The sequence below is a fragment of the Pogona vitticeps genome, chromosome 1 (genome assembly GCF_051106095.1).
Source record: "Pogona vitticeps strain Pit_001003342236 chromosome 1, PviZW2.1, whole genome shotgun sequence".
NCBI classification, from domain to species: Eukaryota; Metazoa; Chordata; class Lepidosauria; order Squamata; family Agamidae; genus Pogona; species Pogona vitticeps.
The window spans coordinates 115,626,823-115,647,881 of NC_135783.1; the positions used below are offsets into that span (position 1 = coordinate 115,626,823).

At 41.1% G+C, this 21,059-nt stretch overlaps 1 long non-coding RNA gene across 1 annotated transcript in view; it reads right to left on the reverse strand.

Annotated features, from left to right (window-relative positions):
* LOC140707563 (uncharacterized) overlaps positions 1-21,059 on the reverse strand; it is a 58,014-nt gene that overhangs the window by 28,838 nt on the left and 8,117 nt on the right. Inside the window, exon 2 of the long non-coding RNA XR_012087711.2 lies at positions 3,179-3,289. This is a non-coding gene — a long non-coding RNA (uncharacterized LOC140707563). The remainder of the gene's footprint in view (positions 1-3,178; positions 3,290-21,059) is intronic.

The window sequence follows — 21,059 nt, forward strand, 5'->3', positions numbered from 1 at the left end:
CTTTTATTTGTGCAGGTTATAGCTGCATACTTTGGAAATGGTCTGGCATTCCCTTATAATGGGACAGTAAATGCTTCAATGAACCGCAGCATGTGAGAGGACCTACAGGGACAGGGAAAAAAATGTTAGTCGCATCACTTAAAAGGGAACATGGGGCAGAAACACGTGTATTTATTTTTTTTTATTTCAGGGTCTCCATGCAAGTAGCACAGAGAAGCACATCTCACCTCATCAGGGAGCAGCTGCTGTGAAGGCCTTGTCTTGAATTCCTATCTAACGTGCTTAAGAAGGCAATGCCACTAAGAAGAAGGCAAACGAGACATTATGAAGACATAAAATATGTATCAAACAATGTCCGCTCCTTCATCTCCTGCGTATGTGTGTAAGAAACAGTTTCTTTTCTACGTGAGGTACAGTAACAATGTTCTCAGTGTGGGACAAACAAGTTTTATCCTTCCCACTGTGTTTCCTCTGAAGTGCGGCCTTTACCATTTTTCATAAGAAAGATCGGCAGACATTCAGGCTATCTGAAGGACATGGACCAAATTCAGACGGATCCATCTTTCCCCAGTTATGAAGTACAGGGGGAAGAAAAAGCATGAAGGGAAGAAAAACAGCAGTGGTCTGCACCGAATCTGGAAATGTGAAACAATGAAAAACTCCTAAAGTATTGGTGTCATTGGTTTCATTCAAAGAGCATTTGAAACTCTAAGGCATGTTAGATGGGAATGCAAGACAGAGCCTTCAGTGCAGCTGCTCCCAGGTTGTGGAATGCCTATCCTCAGAAAGCTGGATTGGCTCCCTCCTTTTGGCACAAAGTACCTACTAAACACAGGACTTCCATGTTTCTTGGACTTTAGTCGTCAGATTTCTGGGGATAGGGGCTAAATCTGCTTCTTGTTGTTTATTTGTTTCATTTCCACCAAATAGTGCAGTTAAATCATTATCCATCTATTTTCAGTGGGATAATGATTTCTATGAACAGACAGATGGAGTGGCCATGGGGAGCCCCCCCCATCCCGGTTATAGCGAACTTCTACATCGAACATTTTGAAAAACAGGCCCTGACTTCAGCACTCTTCGCACCCACAGTCTGGTTCTGATATGTGGATGACCACATATGAGAAACAGGTGAAGAAAAACTGGAAGAATTTCTAAACCATCTCAACAGCATCCACCCAAATATACAATTCACCATGGAAAAAGAAATAGAGGGCCAACTCCCTTTCTTAGATGTCCTGGTCATACACAAAACTGACCTCCTATTGGACACAAGGTCTACAGAAAATCCATCCACACAGACTGGTACCTACACAAAAAAACTCCACCCACCACCCACGACAGAATAGAGGCATAATCAAAACACTGGTAGACCGGGCAAATCGGAACTGTGAAGCTTAATTTCTCAGCACCGAACTCAACCATCTGAACTGGGACCTACAGGCAAATGGCCATTCCAAGAATGAAATCACAAGAGCCATCAAACTGAGAAAATAACACTGAACTGAAGTAGAAAAACAGCCAACTGCAAATAAAATATTTCTGTCATACATCAAAAGGGTCACAGACCGCATGGGGAAACTTTTGAAAAAACACAACCTACAAACAGTATTCAGGCCCACCACAGAAATACAACAAATGTTACGGTCAGCAAAGGACAAAAGGGACCCCCTCACAACTGCAGGAGTATACTGGATACGTTGCAGTTGTGGCCAGGTATATATTGGGACTACAAAATGCAGCATCCACACCAGAATCAAAGAACATGAAAGACCCTGCAGACTAAAATAACTGGAAAAATTGGCAGTAGCTGAACATGCCCTGAACAAAGCTGTACATGAAATCCTATTTCAAAACACAGAAGTAGTGGACAACACCAGCAATCATTCTGTTAGACTTCACAGGGAAGCCATTGAAATCCACAAACATCAGCACAGCTTCAACAAAAAAGAAGAAAGTCTAAAACTCAACAAAGCCTGGTTCCTAGCACTGAAAAATACAGCCTGCAAAAGGTCAACAAACTCTACCTAGCCACAAGGCCCGGTGATCACTGCACACAAAAGACTAGCTAACAACACTCATCGATCACAATGACAGATCATTTCTCCCCCTTATCACAAAATACACCACCAACAAAAACAAGCTGATCACCATAATCACCCAATCTCCTGAAAAGGACAAAAACTGATCCCGCAGCTACAAATACTCAACTATCCCACACACTATACCAGAATACAGACAGAGTTCTAACTCCTGTTCTCTGAAGATGCCAGCCACAGAGACTGGCAAAATGTTAGGAAGAAAAACCTCCAGAATACTGCCAAATAACCCAAAAAACCTACAACAACCATTGTGAAGTAACATCTGCCCATCCCATGCTGGGGCACTGTTGAGAAATCTACTCTGGGGATACATCACACTTGACTACTTAGTAAACACAATGCAACCATAGGAGTAATAATATTTCTGAACACCATCTCTGACTCAAACAATGGATGAGGTACTACTTACTGCCTCTTTCCAAGTGACATTTAATGCTGAATAGGAATAATTTAAATTGAACATTCAAACTAAACTTTGCTGAGCATCTAGTTTCTGATGGTATATTTCTAACCTCAAACTCTTTGCCAAATACCCTTTAGTGAAACTAAAAAGGCTTTATTTAAGTGACATGTCTTTTTATTACTATTATTAAAGCAGGCCAAGTCTTCATCTTCAGTCAATTTTTGTACAGACAGTTGAAATAAATTGCCAAAACACTTGAGACTATAGGCCAAATTTTGCAGCAAAAGAAATAAACCACAATATATTACACATTAAGGATGAATTATTACCTGAGCCCTACCAATGACTTCAGCAAAGAATCGGTAGCCTACGTGGGAAGACATTTAGCCAGCACATCCTATTTGCTTTGTACAGTGGTTGAAGAATGGCTTGGAAAAGTTACTTTATTGGGCTACAACTACAAGAGACCCCCATCCAGCACTGAGCGTACTGGCTGGGGCTTCCAAAATTTGTAGTGCAAAAAGAAACTTTTCTGACCTTTGGGGGAAAGATGGGAATGGGATTATAGTAGACCTATAGGTAGACTGGTATAGACCTATGGAAAATTACATTGATGTTCAAACAAATTCAGCTCCAGACCAAACCAAATTCACCTATTTGTTGTGGCAAATACCTGTGTTGTTGTTTTTCAATACCATTGTTGGATTTTGTTTGTTGTTGTTGTTGTTGTTGTTGTTGTTGTTTGAGCTATGGTGTTGGAGGAAACTCTTGCGCTTTCCATGGGCTGCAAAGATAATGAATAAAAAAGTGCTGAAGTGCATAAAACTGGACCTGTCACTGGAAGGTAAAATAACAAAACTTAGTTATTTCAGCTGTGTCATGCGATCAACATTATTCCAGTAAGATGTTATGCTCGGAATGGTCAGTGGTAAAAGATGACAATGATGCCAAAGAACATGTTGGTTGGATGTAATCAAAGCAGACACTGGCCAAAATATAAAGCAACTGATAGAAGCTGTTCAAGATATGGAATTGCCAGGGGTCGGATATGACTGAATGAATAATTCAATTGATCGATGTCAGACACTGCATTACAGATCTTATCATGGCTATTATGAACCTTCAGTGGAAATTTCGGTGAACCTGCTGGATTATATCAGAAAAATCAGTTACATCCCCTTGTGCATGTGAAGTTTTAAAATGTAAATTGTTTTTCAGAATGATCCACAGCTGTCCAGATTTCTCCTAGGTTGGGCACAAGGGAACATCCATTCTCCACGATGTTCATAAATGACACAATACTCAAAGTGCAGTATTCCCTTCCTGTACATTCACTTTCAGACAAGGAGTTGCAATTAGCCAGGTACACATTATGGCTGTAGCTTTGAGAGATCTAGGATTCCTTCCCTTTCTAGCTTCTCCATCTCATTTTGCCCCTGGACCAGCTTTATAGTCTAAAATGTGTCACTTGCTCAATCTACATGTCTGCTACTTAGACTTTGAACAGTGACATTTCATATAGTAACCTAAGGCCCAGGAAAGGAACTATTTATGTGAGTGTAGGCAGCCCATCATCTTCTGGTCCCATTTCCTTTTCCAGTTGCCTTTCCATTCTCCTGCCCCTCCTTCCATCTTTGTTTTATTGCTTGTCTCTGTCTAGGAGCTTTCTCTGCTTGTCCTTTGCTCATCTTTGTTGTAATTGGAGTGTAATCCAGTTTCCACGAAGGACTACGTCTCTGGAGGGACACCAGATTGCAGAACAGAGGCCTCATCTAGAAGCAGCCTAAATCCAATTGCTTTCCTCACTAGACTAGACCTGTTGAATCAGTGGGATTGACATAAGTGTTGATTTGTGCAATTGATTCAATAGGTTTGCTCCATTGCACTCTAGTGGGAATTGGCACTTGGATTTAGGCCTAACAGCAACTTTTTCTAAGTGAAGTTTAAAAAGGCAGATTCAATCTAAATATTAGGAGGTGGAGAAACCAAGTAAACTTAGAAATTGTCCCCTTGCTTGTACAATGGAATGAAGGGTGTTTCGTCCAATACAGATCATGACTGGGAGGTATATCCCCTCATATTTTGGAGGTGAGGTACCCACCTTTCTTGGTCTACAAGCTCCCTCTGTCAATATCGACAACATCCTTTTTCGAGTCAATGAGGCTCAGTCCTTAGTTTTTTAATATATTTATTGCAAAATAAATTTCCTTATGTGCACTCATAAACATTCTGGATAAACATGCAAGAAAACTTTCTGAATGAATAGTATGCCATATTAAGCAAGGGGGGAAATGCATAGCACTGAACACCATACTTTAGAAAAATTGTAGCTTCCAGTTTTTCCTAGAATTAATTTTTTAAATTACCAGAACTGGGGTTGATTGTCTCTTTTAAACGAAGGAAGAGCAAAATGTCCAACACTTCAGAGACACGGGGCACAATCCTGTTGGCACAGTTCTGCCATCATAAACTAAATCAATTAATATAAAGCTTCCCATCCCCACCCCCATTTCAGCTTCTGGGGCTGCCTAAGGCTCCTTTTTGCCCTGGGGAAGCCTTTGGATGTTTCAGAGGTGGGGCAGAACCTGGCACCAGATCACCGGCAGCAGTCCTGATCCTAGTGTTGGTGATCCCGTAGAGAATTTTGACTTTTAAAGTCTCCTCCCCTAACCCTGTTTTGAAGCTCTCAAAGGCATCCCCAGGGCAAAAGGAAGCCGTAGGAAGCCTTGGTACCTAAAGGGAGGGAGATTGTAAGCTTTTAGTTAATTCAAATTAATGTATTTTTAGCATCCCAATCTGGTTTATGCTGTTGTAAATTATGCAATAGGATTGTGCCCAGAAGTTTCTGCAACTGATTGATCTGAATGTAGACTCACCGATGATTGTGCTGCAAGTGGACGTTTTTGCAGCAGTCAAAAGTTGATATATGTCACCAGGGGTTACTCTTTGGTGGTAAAACTCTTGAAATACATTTGGGTTGCTCTGCTTTTCTAAAAATATGTTTCGTTGGGAGCTAAGTGGATTTACTTGCTCAAATTCAGTCAATACTGTAGACTCTACCTGTAGTGATTATTTCATCATAACTCTCTGTTCATTTCACTAAGAACAATATCACTGACTCCTTGCACTTGTTTGCATTGTCTTCATCCTACGTATATGCAAACTGGATGGCAGGTGAAGTTATTTTAGCAGTTCTGGGGCAAGGCTCGTTTTTTAGTCCGCATGCTGGGAACGGACCAAACTAGAGTGCACTAACCCACACCAAAAAGGTAGAAGCCCCAGGCAGGGGCTTCAAAAGGTACGGTATATAGGTTGGAGTGCCCTGGGAGGCAGATTGGTCTGCTTGTTATCTGGTCACCAGAAAAAAAAGAGTACAGTAAATGGATATGCTCCTGCAATGCACCAAATAACAGTACAAATGCCCATCTGAACGGGCCATACCATGATGAAGAATTGAGACTAATGGGTCTTCATTGGACTTACTTCTGATTATAAATGGTTTGCTGTAGCTCAGTTAAAGCTTACTTAAATCGGTTAAAGGTCCTATTTAAAGTAAGTGATCTGAAGAAAAGGAGAGGCATGTTTCCCCATTTTCCACATCCCAGATCACAAGACAGATTGATAAGTAACTCTGACTTTGTACCTGCTGTAGGCTTATCAGCTGTTACCAATGTAGTGAAGTCCTTAAACATGCCCTTACATACTGTAGTACCTGCACAATTAATTAGCAAGCGAGGTTGCTACTGGCACTCAAATCCTGGATCTTTGGTTATAAAAGTGAGAGCTGTGTCAATGATCTACAGGGAGTTCTCTATTAACTTTAGCCAGCAGGCATTCTATTATCCGTTCACCTAGATTTTGTAAAAATCCATTTCCTTTTGCTCTTCACAGTCACAAAATCCTCATTACTGTAAAGAGAGCCAGACATATGTTTTAAGGGCAGGAAACGACTAGAAGTACATGGCTGAATAAAATACAGACTCTCATATAGTATCTTATCCCTCGCTAAATGCAAAACTGAACATAAGATTTTAAAACCTTTCCTTGATATCAGGACATAATACTAATCTAACTTGGCCAGAAAGCCATTGAGATACAAGTTCGCTAATCGTGATTTACTACTGATCCATGGAGATCTACATGCTAGAGCAAGGGAGATACTAAGAGATCTGGCTAGCCGTATCACTTTTCATGCTCTCCTCTTTTATTTCATTCATCTGCTAAAATATCATTAGAAGAATCTGCATGCAAATCAAGTTCCTTCACAATGTTTTTCTTTCAAATGAATCATCAGAGGTAGCTGCCACTAAGCAAGAAATGAGAAAGATCTGGGAGACTGAGGATTCTGAAAAAAAACATAGAGTTCTGATCACAATGCAAACAGACTCTTAGAGGGGAACGCTTCATCTATGGAGAGGGGCGAAGGTTCAAAAGCCCAGCATTAAATATCTTCAAAGCTTTTGGACATTTGTTACTTATTGTCAGGGATAATGGGTAGTCTTGCATTTTATGGTGCATGAATTAATTAATTAGCTACTGATATATAATGCCGTATCATTTCAGTGCCATCTGTAAGACTGCATTGCCAGCCCCTGTGAAAAAGAAGTGCAACTTGAAGTACTGAGTATTAATTAATTCTGCTATGACTAATTGAACTAAGTTCTCTTGTGGATCCTTTCGAGCACTGCATCACATTTTATGAAATATTTTAAATGGAAGATATTTTAAATGTTAAAAAGATCATCCCCACCTTTATAATGATTTATTTTGTGTTCTCTGATGTAGCTATATAGAATTAACAATAGAGTCTACATACGGAAAGTGGTTTAAGGGCTAGGTTGAGGATGCGTATGTTTAAATATTTGCTAACTCTTCACAGCCTAGGCTGTCTTAGATAGGGAAATGTTATTGTAGCCATGCTGGTTGGGGTTTCTTGGAAATGTAGTCCAAAAGGCTAACATTTCCTATGTCTGGTCTATATATGTCTGGATATCCCCCAGAACAGCATGACCTATTGGCCTGGCAGCCAAGACAGAGCTGTGGCAAAAGGACGGACTAGTTATCAGCCAACAGGTTGTCCCCCCCCCCCGGCAGAAGGCTTTATTGGTGGAAGCCTCTATCAGACAAATTGCAGAGGCAAAGCAGCTGAGAATAGGCTGGCGAGGGAGGCATGGAGAAAACTACATTTGCATTGTTTCCTGATTCTCCTCATTGACAGAGTATCTCAGAGACCCAGTAGGAATTTTGTACGATGATAGGGCATGTTGTGTGTGCTTTCCTTCCCATGGATTCCAAGAGTATGAAACAGGGGGAAATGGGGATTGACCCCACCCCATGTTACTGTGCCTCTTTCCTCCCTTTCTGAGATGGGGATGGCTTGCCTGTAGAAGAGCTACTGCCAGCAGATCAGGGCTGATCTTCAGAGCCAGATCCCAGGCCATTGGACTCTTCGATTCCTATTTCAGGTTCTCAGTGGTCAAATGGGGATGAAAAATCCCTTTCTCAGGGAGATTTCCAAAGGACATTATCAGGTGTGTGGCATGTTCCATTTAGACAAATTTTGTTTGTGAGCTTCATTCGAAATATTTCTGTCCAGACTTTCAGCCTGGAAGTATTTTGAAGACAGTTCACAGCCACCAACACTTTGTTCTTTTATTGAGACGTATTCAATATTCATGTAATTAATAGCAGAGAGGTGAACACAGAGTGTTCCAATGCTGAAGGAATTCAGAAGAAATCTGGATAACCATCTTTCAGATCTGCCTTGAATTGGATTCTGGCATTGAGCAGGACGTTGGATTCGATGGCCTTATTGGCCCCTTCCAACTCCACGATTCTATGATTCTGTGATCTCATGACAGGAAATATTGGGAGCTAGAGGTATTTATTATTATTTGCTCTCTCCCCCCCCCCCCCATGATTATCAATTCCTCTGAATGACGTATGCTGGATCGGCTGGGGTGGAGGGACAACGCGAAAAACAAGTCAGGATACATCTCAGGGAACAATGTAAGTAAGGAGGAGACCAAGAGAGCAACTGGATCCTTTTCAGAGCAGAACTAAGTAATGATATCGTCTTCTAGAGCTCCTTGATGTAGTAGATCGAGTGTCCTTGTTCCAGCAAAAGTATGAGATAGAAATCATGGCTTTCACATTCTCCTTTTGCTTGAGTCAGATTAGAACAGTGGATGCTAGAAAAAGAAGCAAATAAGGCCAATTCTTTCCTTTTTCCTGATGGGGTCCCTATTTTATGCTGGCTGTTTAATTGGGAGTACTTCTTTGCAAGACTGCTTGCATTTTAAATTAAGAGATAAAATGTGTATACCTTTTTGGCTCAAGATATTTGTTAAAAGCCCAGGGTGTTTGACAAGCTGAATCTATGCCGTTGGTCATATGAACTGCTGAGTTCAGTGGAACTTGCTCCTAATCAGGTAACCATGAACAGGTAAGTAGTGAATGCAGAGATTTCTCTAATGATTTGTTTGTTTGTTGCATGCTTGTTTTGAATATGTGATTTTGATTGTGAATTAAACAAATAATGCCTTATTTAGTAGAAAATTAAGTGGATCTAGGTCTACTTCTAGACATTTGCCATCTAGAGCGAGAAATAGATCTTTGTCAACCTGTATACTTAGGGACGTGGTGGCGCTGCGGGCTAAACCGCAGACACCTGTGCTGCAGGGTCAGAAGATCAGCAGTCGTAAGATCAAATCCATGTGATGGAGTGAGCTCCCCTTGCTTTGTCCCAGCTCCTCGCCAACCTAGCAGTTCAAAAGCATGTAAATGCGAGTAGATAAATATGTACCATCTTGGTGGGAAGGTAAAACGGCGTTCCCTAGTCACGCTGGCCATGTAGCAACGGAAACTGTCTTCGGACAAGCGTTGGCTCTACGGCTTGAAAAATGGGATGAGCACCGCCCCCTAGAGTTGGACATGACTGGACTCAAAATGTCAAGGGGAACCTTTACCTTTACCTTTATACTTCATTCAGTTCCCAAGGCCATTTTTGTTGGCGTTATGGCCCTCCTGAACTGTTGGCCCCATCTCCTTTGGTAAAAAATGAGAACTGCTCATTTCCCAGGAGTCTCCAGGAGCAGGAATTATCCTCCAGAGCAAATACAGGGCTATGCATAGAGGAGTTCTCCACCACCACCAAAATAAAACAAACAAACAAAACAGAGCAAGACTTCCAGCTTTGTGGGGGGAGGGGAATCTAAAAATTCTAATGTTTATGAGATTCTGTGTATGACCACCAGTATAGACTTCCTGGGGCAAAACTGGCGCCATAGCTACAAAATCTGCCCACACCTGCTCCCTGTATATGGATCCTCCAACTAAATGGGCTGCCATTATGATCTCCTCCGCATCAGCATTTACCACTGTCCCTGAACTGTCTTGTATTTTTTCATACTGTGGCTGTTGCTGCCACCATGTTAGATGGGCGGTATGAAGGCCTTGTAATATGGCGCACGGAAATTAACAAATTGGGTTAATACTGCCCTTATTCTTCACTATTCCTGCTAATAAGAAAACTTCTAATATCCCAGAGGTTATCACTAAAGTAGTATGACTATTCCTCCAAGTAATCTATGCATTGTATTATGAATGGCTTCAACAGATTTTTAAACAAAGTCTAGTTTAAGCTATTCTTCTTATGCAAAGTCTTCTCCTGCAGATGCCATTATGACATCTCTATTGCTCTTTTGAAATGTCTTAATTCTAATGACATAAAAATTCAACTGTAAATCATGGAAAGAGGTAATTGGATTATTTGGAATAATGTATATGGCTTCAGATGTCTTCAGATAAATGAAGTTTACAATCCACTGTGTGACTGATGTTGTATTCTTCAGTTCAGTAATGGAGTATTCTACAATTACTTCCTTAATTATCCATTTAGCAATAATAAAAAGTGTAATAAACTGATCTAAGATAAATATGGTTTGTAATTAAAAAAACAAAAGGAACTCAGAATTATACACTTGTTTGCTATTGCCATCAGATTCCAGAATAGTGTTTTTGTTCATGACTTGCCACAATTACTTGTGGCTAATTAACAAGGAGCCAGGGGGCATTTTAGTTACATAACGGGGCATATAAACAGGCACCCAGTCAAGACATAACTCAGTCTCTTGTCAGTTGGGCACAATTAGCCATGGCCAGTTGCACAACACTAGGATTATGACAAGGCTGTGTGAGTACATGCATATGCCTGATGATGATTTTTCTTCCTCATGTGCTATTGCCTACTTTTGCCTCAGTTCTGTTTTTAGGAGTAGTTTTTAGGGGGCTTTTGGATGGCTCGTATCAGATAACACAAGTGGGGAAAAATAAAACAAAATTACCCCAAGGCCATTTAAAAGACCATTGTACAAAAAACCATGATAATGGAAAAGGCACATGCCCGAAAAGAAATCAACACAGAGACTTTTTTGCTGTGGACTTCTCTATTCCAGAGGCATGGTCTATTTCCATCTCTATGCTGCTCAGAATTCTGCGTGGATTCTTTTGAAAATATCATGCAACTATATATATACTGTATTTTATTATCTGCTTCAACCATAGACTGTGTGATTCTTCTTCTTCTGGACAACTGCAATTTTGTTTTTCTTCTGCTGTTTACTATATCACAGAGCATCCTGTCATCATTTTGTAATGCTAACTTCTTTTGAATTGAGGCTTTGCCTATACTGTATATCAGTAACAAGGCCATCTAAATTCTAGTGCAATGATTCTGTAGTCATTATAGCGTGTTGCATCATAACTGGTCTATCTATCTATCTATCTATCTATCTATCTATCTATCTATCTATCTATCTATCTATCTATCTATCTATCTATCTATCTATCTATCTATCTGTCTGTCTGTCTGTCTGTCTGTCTGTCTGTCTGTCTGTCTGTCTGTCTGTCTGTCTGTCTGTCTGTCTGTCTATCTATCTATCTATCTATCTATCTATCTATCTATCTATCTATCTATCTATCTATCTATCTATCTATCTATCTATCTACTTATACCCTGCCCATCTAGTCAACTGACTACTCTGGGCGGCTTCCAACACATATAATAACAATAGTAAAATATAACAACATTTAAACATCAGTAATACAGTTATTCAAGATGGAAGGAAATAGGGGAAAAATCAAATAATAGCTGAGGAAAGGCCTGCCTAAACATCCAAGTTTTCAGTTGTTTTTTTAAAGATGCCCAGCAAAGGGGCCGCACGGATCTCTGGAGGAAGATTATTCCAGAGGCGAGGAGCTACCGCCGAGAAGGTCCGGTTTCTTGTTTTTCCCCTCCCTCGGCGTCAGGCTCCTCAGCCTCACCTCCTGACTCGATTGGGTGATACAGGTAGATATGTGTGTGTGTGTGTGTGTGTGTGTGTGTGTGTGTGTGTGTGTGTGTGTGTGTGTGTGTGTGTGTGGTGTGTGTGTGTGTGTGTGTGTGTGTGTGTGTGTGTGTGTGTGTGAGAGAGAGAGAGAGAGAGAGAGAGAGAGATTTCTTCAGAGACTGATAGTACTTTCTCATGCTCCCATGTGGACAAAAATATTGGCAGCTAGATAAGGCAAATGCTGAGCCAAATGGTCAGAGAAACATACCAGTGACTGGGTGTTCGAGGTCATCCTTAAACACTGAGGCCAGTCTCCTATTTGAAACTGAAGTCTAATTGCCTAAGTGGTTCTCCCACTCCAGCATGCCCTGTCATGCAACAAATCATATGAACTGCTATATGACTGATCTACATCTAGCATGAGACCAGACATGTAAAGGGAAGCCAGCCAGAGCAGGAGGAACACTTATATGATTACTGTTTTTCTTGCTATTTCCTGAATAGGGTATAAATTAAATTAAGGGCTGCCATAGCAGTGAGAGAAATTAGAACTGCAGAATTGTAGAGCTGGGAGCCCAAATGTCATTAAGCCCAACTCTCTGCTGGGTCAAGAAATTCACTGCTAAAGCAACCATGACAGGTGGATGTCCAACCTCTGGTGGCGCTGTGGGTTAAACTACAGAAACCTCTGTGCTGCAAGGTCAGAAGACCAGCAGTTGTAAGAACTCCACACAAAGGAGTGTGCTTCCGTTGATTGTCCCAGCTCCTCGCCAACCTAGCAGTTTGAAAGCATGTAAAAATGCAAGTAGATAAATAGGTACCACCATGGTGAGAAGGTAACGGAGTTCTGTGTCTAGTCGCGTTGGCCACGTGACCATGGAAACTGTCTTCAGACAAACACCAGCTCTATGGCTTGGAAATGGAGATGAGCGCCGCCCCCTAGAGTTGGACATTACTGGACTAAATGTCAAGGGGAACCTTTACCTTTACCTACCATCTCTCAAGGCAGTCTGTTTCACTGTGAAACAGCTCTTAGTATCAAGGATGTAACAAGATTTCTTGCTCTGTCACAATAGCTTTTCTCAACTTCAATACCACCAGGGACTTCACAATCCACTTCTCTGTGAGGACAAATAATTATTTATTCCAAGCCAGGAATAGTCAAATCAAGAGACATATAATTGGAATCAGAACTGTTTTGCAATTTTTCCTTGGCCTGGCACTCTCCCATTCACCCAGCTGAGCTCTTTTTGTGTGTAGTATTTGTTTCAGCTAGAAGGGCTTGAAGGAAAAAAGATGGTCCTTGCTAGACTCCACAGCATATAAAATGACATGTCTAATCAAGAGATCCCCCAACAATCAGATCCCGATTCTGCTGAGAGATTATTTTTAGGATAATGAAAATACTTTTTCCTCTAAATAAAGTCAGTGTGTCACTTACAAGCAACTACCCATAAACTGGACTTTATTTCTCAATTAATTTGAGTGATTTCAAGCGACAAATTAATTTAAAATTAATTTCAAGTGACAAATGAAATAACACAGTTAGCATGTCATTTCAAGCAAAGTTCCCTTTGTGACTAATTGTTGGGAGGTAAACACATCCATTCCCTTCAGGGATTGCTGCCTTGTCATGGTGAAGGGGCTAGAGTAATTCAGAGAAGCTATGGGCTATGCCATGCAGGGACACCCAAGACAGACAGGTCCTAGTGGAGAGTTCTGACTAAACGCAATCCATCTGAAGCAGGAACTGGCAAGCCACAGTATATTTGCGAAGAAAACCCTGTGAACAGAAACAAAGGGCTAAAAGCTATGATGCTGGAAGATGAGCCCCTCAGGTCGGAAGGCGTCCAACATGCTACTGAGGAAGAGCAGAGGACAAGTACAAGTAGCTCCAGTGCTAATGAAGTGGTTGGGCCAAAGCCGAAAGGACGCTCAGCTGTGGATGCACCTGGAAGTGGAAGGAAAGTCCGATGCTGCAAAGAAAAATACTGCATAGGAACCTGGAATATAAGATCTTTGAACCTTGGTAAACTGGATGTGGTGAAACAGGAGATGGCAAAAATAAACCTTGACATCTTGGGCGTCAGTGAACTAAATTGGATGGGAATGGGTGAATTCAATTCAGACGATTATCATATCTCCTATTGTGGGCAAGAATCCCATAGAAGAAATGGAGTAGCCCTCATAGTCAACAAAAGAGTGGGAAAACCTATACTGGGATACAGTATCAAAAATGATAGAATGATTTCAATACGAATCTAAGGCATACCTTTCAAGCTGGATTTCAAAAGGGCAGAGGAACTAGAGACCAAATTGCTAAGATGCGCTGGATTATGGAGAAAGCCAGAGAGTTCCAGAAAAATATCTATTTCTGCTTCATTGACTATGCAAAAGCCTTTGACTGTGTGGCTCCAATACCTTGGCTGTCTTATGAGAAGCGAAGACTCCCTGGAAAAGAACCTGATGTTGGGAAAATGTGAAGGCAAGAGGAGAAGGGGACAAAAGAGGATGAGATGGTTGGACAGTGTCATCAAAGCTACCAACATGAATTTGACCAAACTCAGGGAGACAGTGGAAGACAGGAGGGCCTGGCGTGCTCTGGTCCATGGGGTCACGAAGAGTCAGACATGACTTAATGACTAAACAACAACAAACACATCCATCATTTGCCAATTTGATTGCCCTGCATGGAGATTTCAAAGAACTCTGCATCTGGAGGGAAAACACTGTAAAGGACATGTTTTATTTTAATTGCTGTATTAGTTATTTATTATAGAAGTACAGAAGGTTAACAGAAGTATAGAAGAATAATGTAAGTAAAGCTATAGATGTTACTGACAAATTTACATGGATAAACCATTAAAAGAATAGGCCACTTTTGGGAACTAAACAGCATTTATTTATTTATTATAGTCTGCCAAATTTTATTACGAAACAAGTCTGTTACAAAGAGATCAACTCCTTTACTCTGTCAACTTGATACCGTATCGTCTTTCCAAAGTCAATTTAGATCAAATGTTTATGACGCTCTCTATATTTTCAGTGATGTGATCCAGCAGAAAACTGCATATTTATGCCCCATTGATTTCAGTGGGATTTAACTCTGCATCACTACACAGAATTGTGGAAAATGTTCTTGCTCTTCTTGCCCTCTCAAACCCGATCACATGGCATGGCAGTTGTGTGCTCTATTTTTCATTTAAAATTTTATTGTTTGTTTCTCAAATAATAAGAGTTTCCATTTAAGAAACATATATTTTCTGTTTTCAGTTAGCTTGGAGGATAGAACTTCCATTTTTAACTAGCATGGCTGAGATTATGCAGAGAAGAAGGGGATACAGAAACAGCATTTGTACAGATGCCACTGCATCAGAAGGATGATTGGTGAGGATCAAAGAACTGTAGTTGGCCAGCATGAGTTAAACACTCACCTCTGGAATCATGAGTATGATGGAATCAAAGAAAAATAATAATTCTATATTGATTAAACTGTTGTTTACTTTATTGTGGGAAGCTATTCAGGAATACCTCCAAAGGAATGAGTAGTTTTCAGCTCTGCTTGTTCCTGGCACTGATTTTGAGATTGGTGGATTAGGGAGCAAAATGAGCCGTTTCAGCAGCTTTCTTCAAATGTAACTGAAGCACTCTTCACTCTCCTGGCTTTTCTATGAAACTGTATGTGTTCTGCAGCAAATTAGACTAGTCAGAAAATCAACATTCTTTGGCTTGGTACTAGAAAGATAGCAAGTCAACATCACTTCCATAAGACATAGCCTTCAACTGTCAGCTTTCTATACAGGAATATATATAAACCAGATAGTAAAGTGTCATGAGAAAAGGACAGAAATGAAATGGATGTGTTTGTTTGGTTTTTTTTTTTTGAAGTTTTTGCAGGACAGGTGACCTAAGGAATTGTGCCAAACCCTAAGTGATGTGGTTTGCATTTCCTCCCTCTTACCCTCCAAAGGAGGAAGTCTTCCTCTATAGGCCCACTATGGAGGTAGTCTGTTTTGAGTCCCTTTATTTAAATAAATGTGGGATACCAACCAACCAACCCACCAACCCACCAACCCACCAACCCACCAACCCAATCAACCCAACCAACCAACCAACCAACCAACCAACCAACCAACCAACCAACCAACCAACCAACCAACCAACCAACCAACCAACCAACCAACCAACCAACCAACCAACCAACCAACCAACCAACCAACCAACCAACCAACCCAACCCAACCCAACCCAACCCAACCCAACCCAACCCAACCCAACCCAACCCAACCCAACCCAACCCAACCAACCAAACCAACCAAACCAACCAACCAACCAACCAACCAACCAACCAATGAAGTAAGCAAACAAATGAACTAGAGCACAACTGGGCAACTGTGGTAAGTCTGGTTCTCCTTGTTGAAAAAAATATACTTCTGAGGTACTGAAAACGGCATTTTGCAGAAAGCAGGACACACAGGAAGCATGCACTTTGTTCTAAGGAGAATTACACTTTCTGGAGTCTTCTAGTAGTATAAGTCTCCTTCAAAAACATGGTGATGCTTCATGTGCTCTTTCTTTAACTCAAAACAAGTGCAAAGTTTTTTCGTTACTGAATTTTAGCATCATGTTACCAAAACTATTGTTGTTGTGGCGGCTTGAGAGTCTCATGCAGGCCCTAAATTTCTCAGCACTGGTCTAGAGCACCCTGCCTGCTGCTCTACATATCCTAGCTTTCAGATTGGTTTTGCCAGGCTTACCTCCAGAGAGGTAAACAAGAGATTTGGTGGAGGCCCAGCTTTGAGAACCCTAACCCTTCTGTGGATTTTAAAAGAAAAGGGTGGGGAGGGGACAAATTGCCAGAAAGAAACAGTAGGCAAGTGGGGGCAGTTTAATCCCTTTCGTTTCCCTTGCAATTTCCCTGACACTTCTCCCTTGTTCTCTTGGGAGTCTTTTCATTTCTTTCCTCACCGCCATATCCCAGCTTCCTATTCACACAATAAACCTTGGCTCCTGCTGACGGTATCCAACACCTCATATTCCATTTGTTGATGTGCTATGACAAAGGCAGCCAGAGAGCTCAGTGGTTTAGGCATCTGGCTATGGAGCCAGACGTTGGGAATTCAGTTCCCCACTGTGCCTCCTTGAGTCAGTGAACCACAGAGTCCCTTTTAGCTGTTCAGTTCTAAGATGATGATGATGATGATTTATCAAGGCCTCTTGTGACCTGCGTGGAGATGTAGCTCCTGAGAGGCTTTTGTGCTCCCATAGGACTCAGTTAGAAATACTATACTTGGCAACCTCTAATTAGCCCTATTTCAAACCACTGGAGTTCATACAAAACATTGCTGAGGAAAGTTGGGATGTTTACCTACACCATCCCAGCAGAAAATAGGTTAATACCCTTAAACAGGGACCTAGTTGTTGCCACAGAGCAAATAGAGCATGTTAAGACTAAAGGCAGCTGTTGATATTTTCTTGCCCTCCTCATAGTGCACAAACTGTCACTTTATGAGAACTTGGCTTGTCCAAGAAATGATTTATAGACTCATATTGTGTTTTTAATGCAGTAAAAACAGCCTTCTATCATGTACAGTACTATATTGCAATAACTGAAAATGTGCTATTTGTTTGTATTTTTCATATTTCCTCCTGTTTGAGTCAGAGAGTTAATATCACCTCGATTTCCTGAATTATTGCAATGTTATTGCTTACGTTAATCTCTCAAACAAACTCTCTGGGAAGCACAGATCTCTCCGCAGATACTGACAGAGCAGATATTCCAAGAAAAGATGCAGATAAAGAAATATCTGTTGGCTTCAATTACATTTTATCATGTTCCCGTTTTGATTCAAATTACCTCAAAGTGGCCAGAAGTGAATTATTAAACACACACTCAAACATCTGCAAAGTCAACAAGTCTCTTGATATTGCAACCCTTACATCATAGGAACTTATCTCATGCCAGTCAAGTTCTTTGTTCATCTAGCCCTGGACTGTTTACTCTGACTGTGACACCCAAGTAAAGATCTGCCACATTGCTTCCTAGAAGCCCCCTTTCACTAGAAATGCCAGGAATCCAATCACCTGCTTAGAAAGCACACAATCTACCACTACTCTGAATTCAAACCATGTTTCTGATTCAGTTGTTTGTAACTGAGTTAATAGCTGAGATAAACTGACTAAGGAATTCTTCAATTCTTGCTAGGCTACGCCTTACACATTAAAAGGAAGCTGTCTGAAACAGCAACACCATCAACAAGCAATAACGTGATGCAGGGACAGGGATATAACAGTGAGCCAATAGTACTGCATCCCATTATGAGAAATCTTAAAATTTAGCAATAAGAAGAGGAACAGCTCACAATTTTTAGAAGTGACATTGCTATATCAAGATTTATCTTTTTCAGTCCTGCTTCTCAAATTGTAGTTAGCAGAAAGCAAATTAAAAAAAATACGTAAGACAGCTTACATATCTCTTCCATACTCAAACTGGCTTAGTTTACTCAAAATCTTTAATTTGCCCATTAGCTACGCCAGCGAAAGTTCACTGCATTGGACTGTCAACTGCTACCTGCGTTCAAATAGATCACTGGTATATATAGTAAACGATCTGCACCAGGATTAGGGCAATCGACACAGAGTTCAAGTGTTTTCCCTTCTTGTTTTTTTAAAGTTTGCATATAGATTGGTACTAATACACTTCCAACACTCATCTCCTCTGTGGTCACTTCCTCTTCCCCCCCCCCCGCCCGCTTCTTAGCTAAACAGAGCAGCAGACCTGCAAACAGAGAAGTCATTTCTAGGAGCTTCTGCAATACATTTTAGATTTTTTTTAAAAAAGAGACCCTACAGCCCTTTCTATACATTGAACATTTTAATTTAACGTAATGTTCAACAGTTACCAAAATAGAGTACCAAAACAGTATGAAATAATGTTTTTCCCAGGTATAATGTCGTTGGGGTTCTATAATGCCTGCAGTGCAAATATTTCAGATATAAAGAAAAATGGACCAATGCCCCATGCTGTCTTCTGTTCAAGGAAGACAGTATGAAGAACAACATTGGGAAAACCATATTCTGAATCCTAATTCATCAGCAAGGATTGTGTGAGCTCCTTGCTCCTGTTTACACAGATGTGCAACCCCAGTGCATGCATTATATCACTCTAGCGCTTTGCTACAATGGGTTCTTGTTACCTATTGGATTTATGTCTGAAATTTTCCCTGGGAGCAAAACAAGACACACATCTTTGATGATAGTGTGTATAATGTTTACTGTTCACCTAGGAGACTGGAAGAAGCAGTGTGACATGTTTCAAGTTCCACAGCCTTAATAAAATAAATTATAAACAGTGAGTCGTGCCTGTTCTAATACATGCTTCTCAAGATGGAAGGAGGTGATCTAAGAATTACTTTCTAAAAGGCATTTGCCTCATGAGTAAGCAAGTAAGGAAGATCCATCCAGGCACTGGGAGAGCTACTTGTCAGGCGCGTATAAGAGTATTTCATTTGTCATGGAAATATGTTTCATTTCACATTTAGCTGCTCAAAATTGCCTCTGTCTTATGCTACTGATTCTTCTTCTTTTTAAGGACTATGATAAAAGTAGTCATCATTAGCCATGAAATTTGTGTATTTCCTGGACTTCAGTCTCCAGAATTCAGCAAGAATCCCCCCCCCCCCCGGTGACAGAATTCTGGGGACTTTAGCCATGAAATCAAAGTTGTCACCGGAGTTTTCCGTTATCCAATAAGGGGGAATGAAGGCTCCATGAATCAGACAGAAGCAGTGGTAGGTGTGGCTAAACTCTGTGGGAGATGCGTAGGGGCTTCTGGGGTCTGTTGTGATAGAGGGGAGTCCCAAAGCACCCCCAGTTTATGTACCTGTTGCTGTAAAGGGAGCCCATTCAAGAACAGGCAGATTATCAAATGCAAGGACTTCCTACTCATAGGGGCCTCTGCCTTTTGGGGATCAATGCAGTATCCAGGCACAGTCCAGGTTGTGCACACCCCCACCTGACTCCAGTTTTAACAGAAATAGAACTGAATGTCATTTATATGCTGATTGCACATCATCTCAAATTCACTATGGCCACTCCTAGAATCTCTATTTATATTAAAAACCATTGGGGCGGGTGGGGGGGAGATGGGCATCAAAAGCCACCGAGGGACGGAGAAACAAGAGGAGTCACACACACCTCTCTACCTCCCCAGGCTTTATGAACCTTTGGCTCCATGATGGGCTTTTTCAGGAGCAACCACCCTTCAAAAGCAACTGGCTCTACCCTGTCACATGAAGAAGCAGTACACACTCAATTTGATCCACATGGCCGATAGAAGCTAAGCCAAATACTGTACACCCATCAAGTGGCCAGCCTGTACTTTGGGGGCATCAGTAAATAAGTTTTTTTCTTTTCTTTTTTAACCCATGCACAGAGGGCCAACCTTTAAAATAACTCTAAATAGCCAGAAGCTTTTTTTAAAAAGTTGTAAGAACTAATGAAGAGTGGTGGAGGGTCAGACCAAAGGCTAATGTTGGCTACTATTCTGTTCACAGAGTGGTCAATCAGTTGCTGATAGGAAGCTCACCAGAGGAACATGAGGGCACCTATATCCTCTTCCTCAGGTTCCCCGCCATGATATTACGCTATGTGTAACTACTGCACACTGCTCCTAGTCTAGACTGACTTCATGCAGGCGTACTTTAAAGTAAACCAGTACTAGGTTCTTAAACTGTGTACCATGCTGTGACAAACCCAGACCTACTGGGATATGTCACACAGTTACACTAAGCTGCCACCAACCATTCCCTTTAAGAAGTCACACAGACCAGGGATGGATTTTTCAAACAATAAAAAGAATAAGGTTTATTTTAAATACACACAGGGAAAAATAAACAATCAGGTGAATAAAATAAAGTAACGTGGCTTATTCTCACTCATACAAGCATACAGTTTGGTTCACACAGAACCCTTAACTTAAAGCACAGACCCTGAACCTATCAGTTCTGGCTACCCAACAGACACCTGAACCTATCAGGTTGGTACTCTGACACACAGAAGTACCCTGTCTGACACACAGACTCCCACAACAGCTTCTTCTTCCCAGCTGCTGCTTCGTCACATCCCAGTGTCTCTCACAGTGTCTCTCAGCATCTCCCTCTCACCACACAGGCATCACATATTTATACAGTACAGCCCCTCCTCCTGATGTCCCGCCTTCCACTCC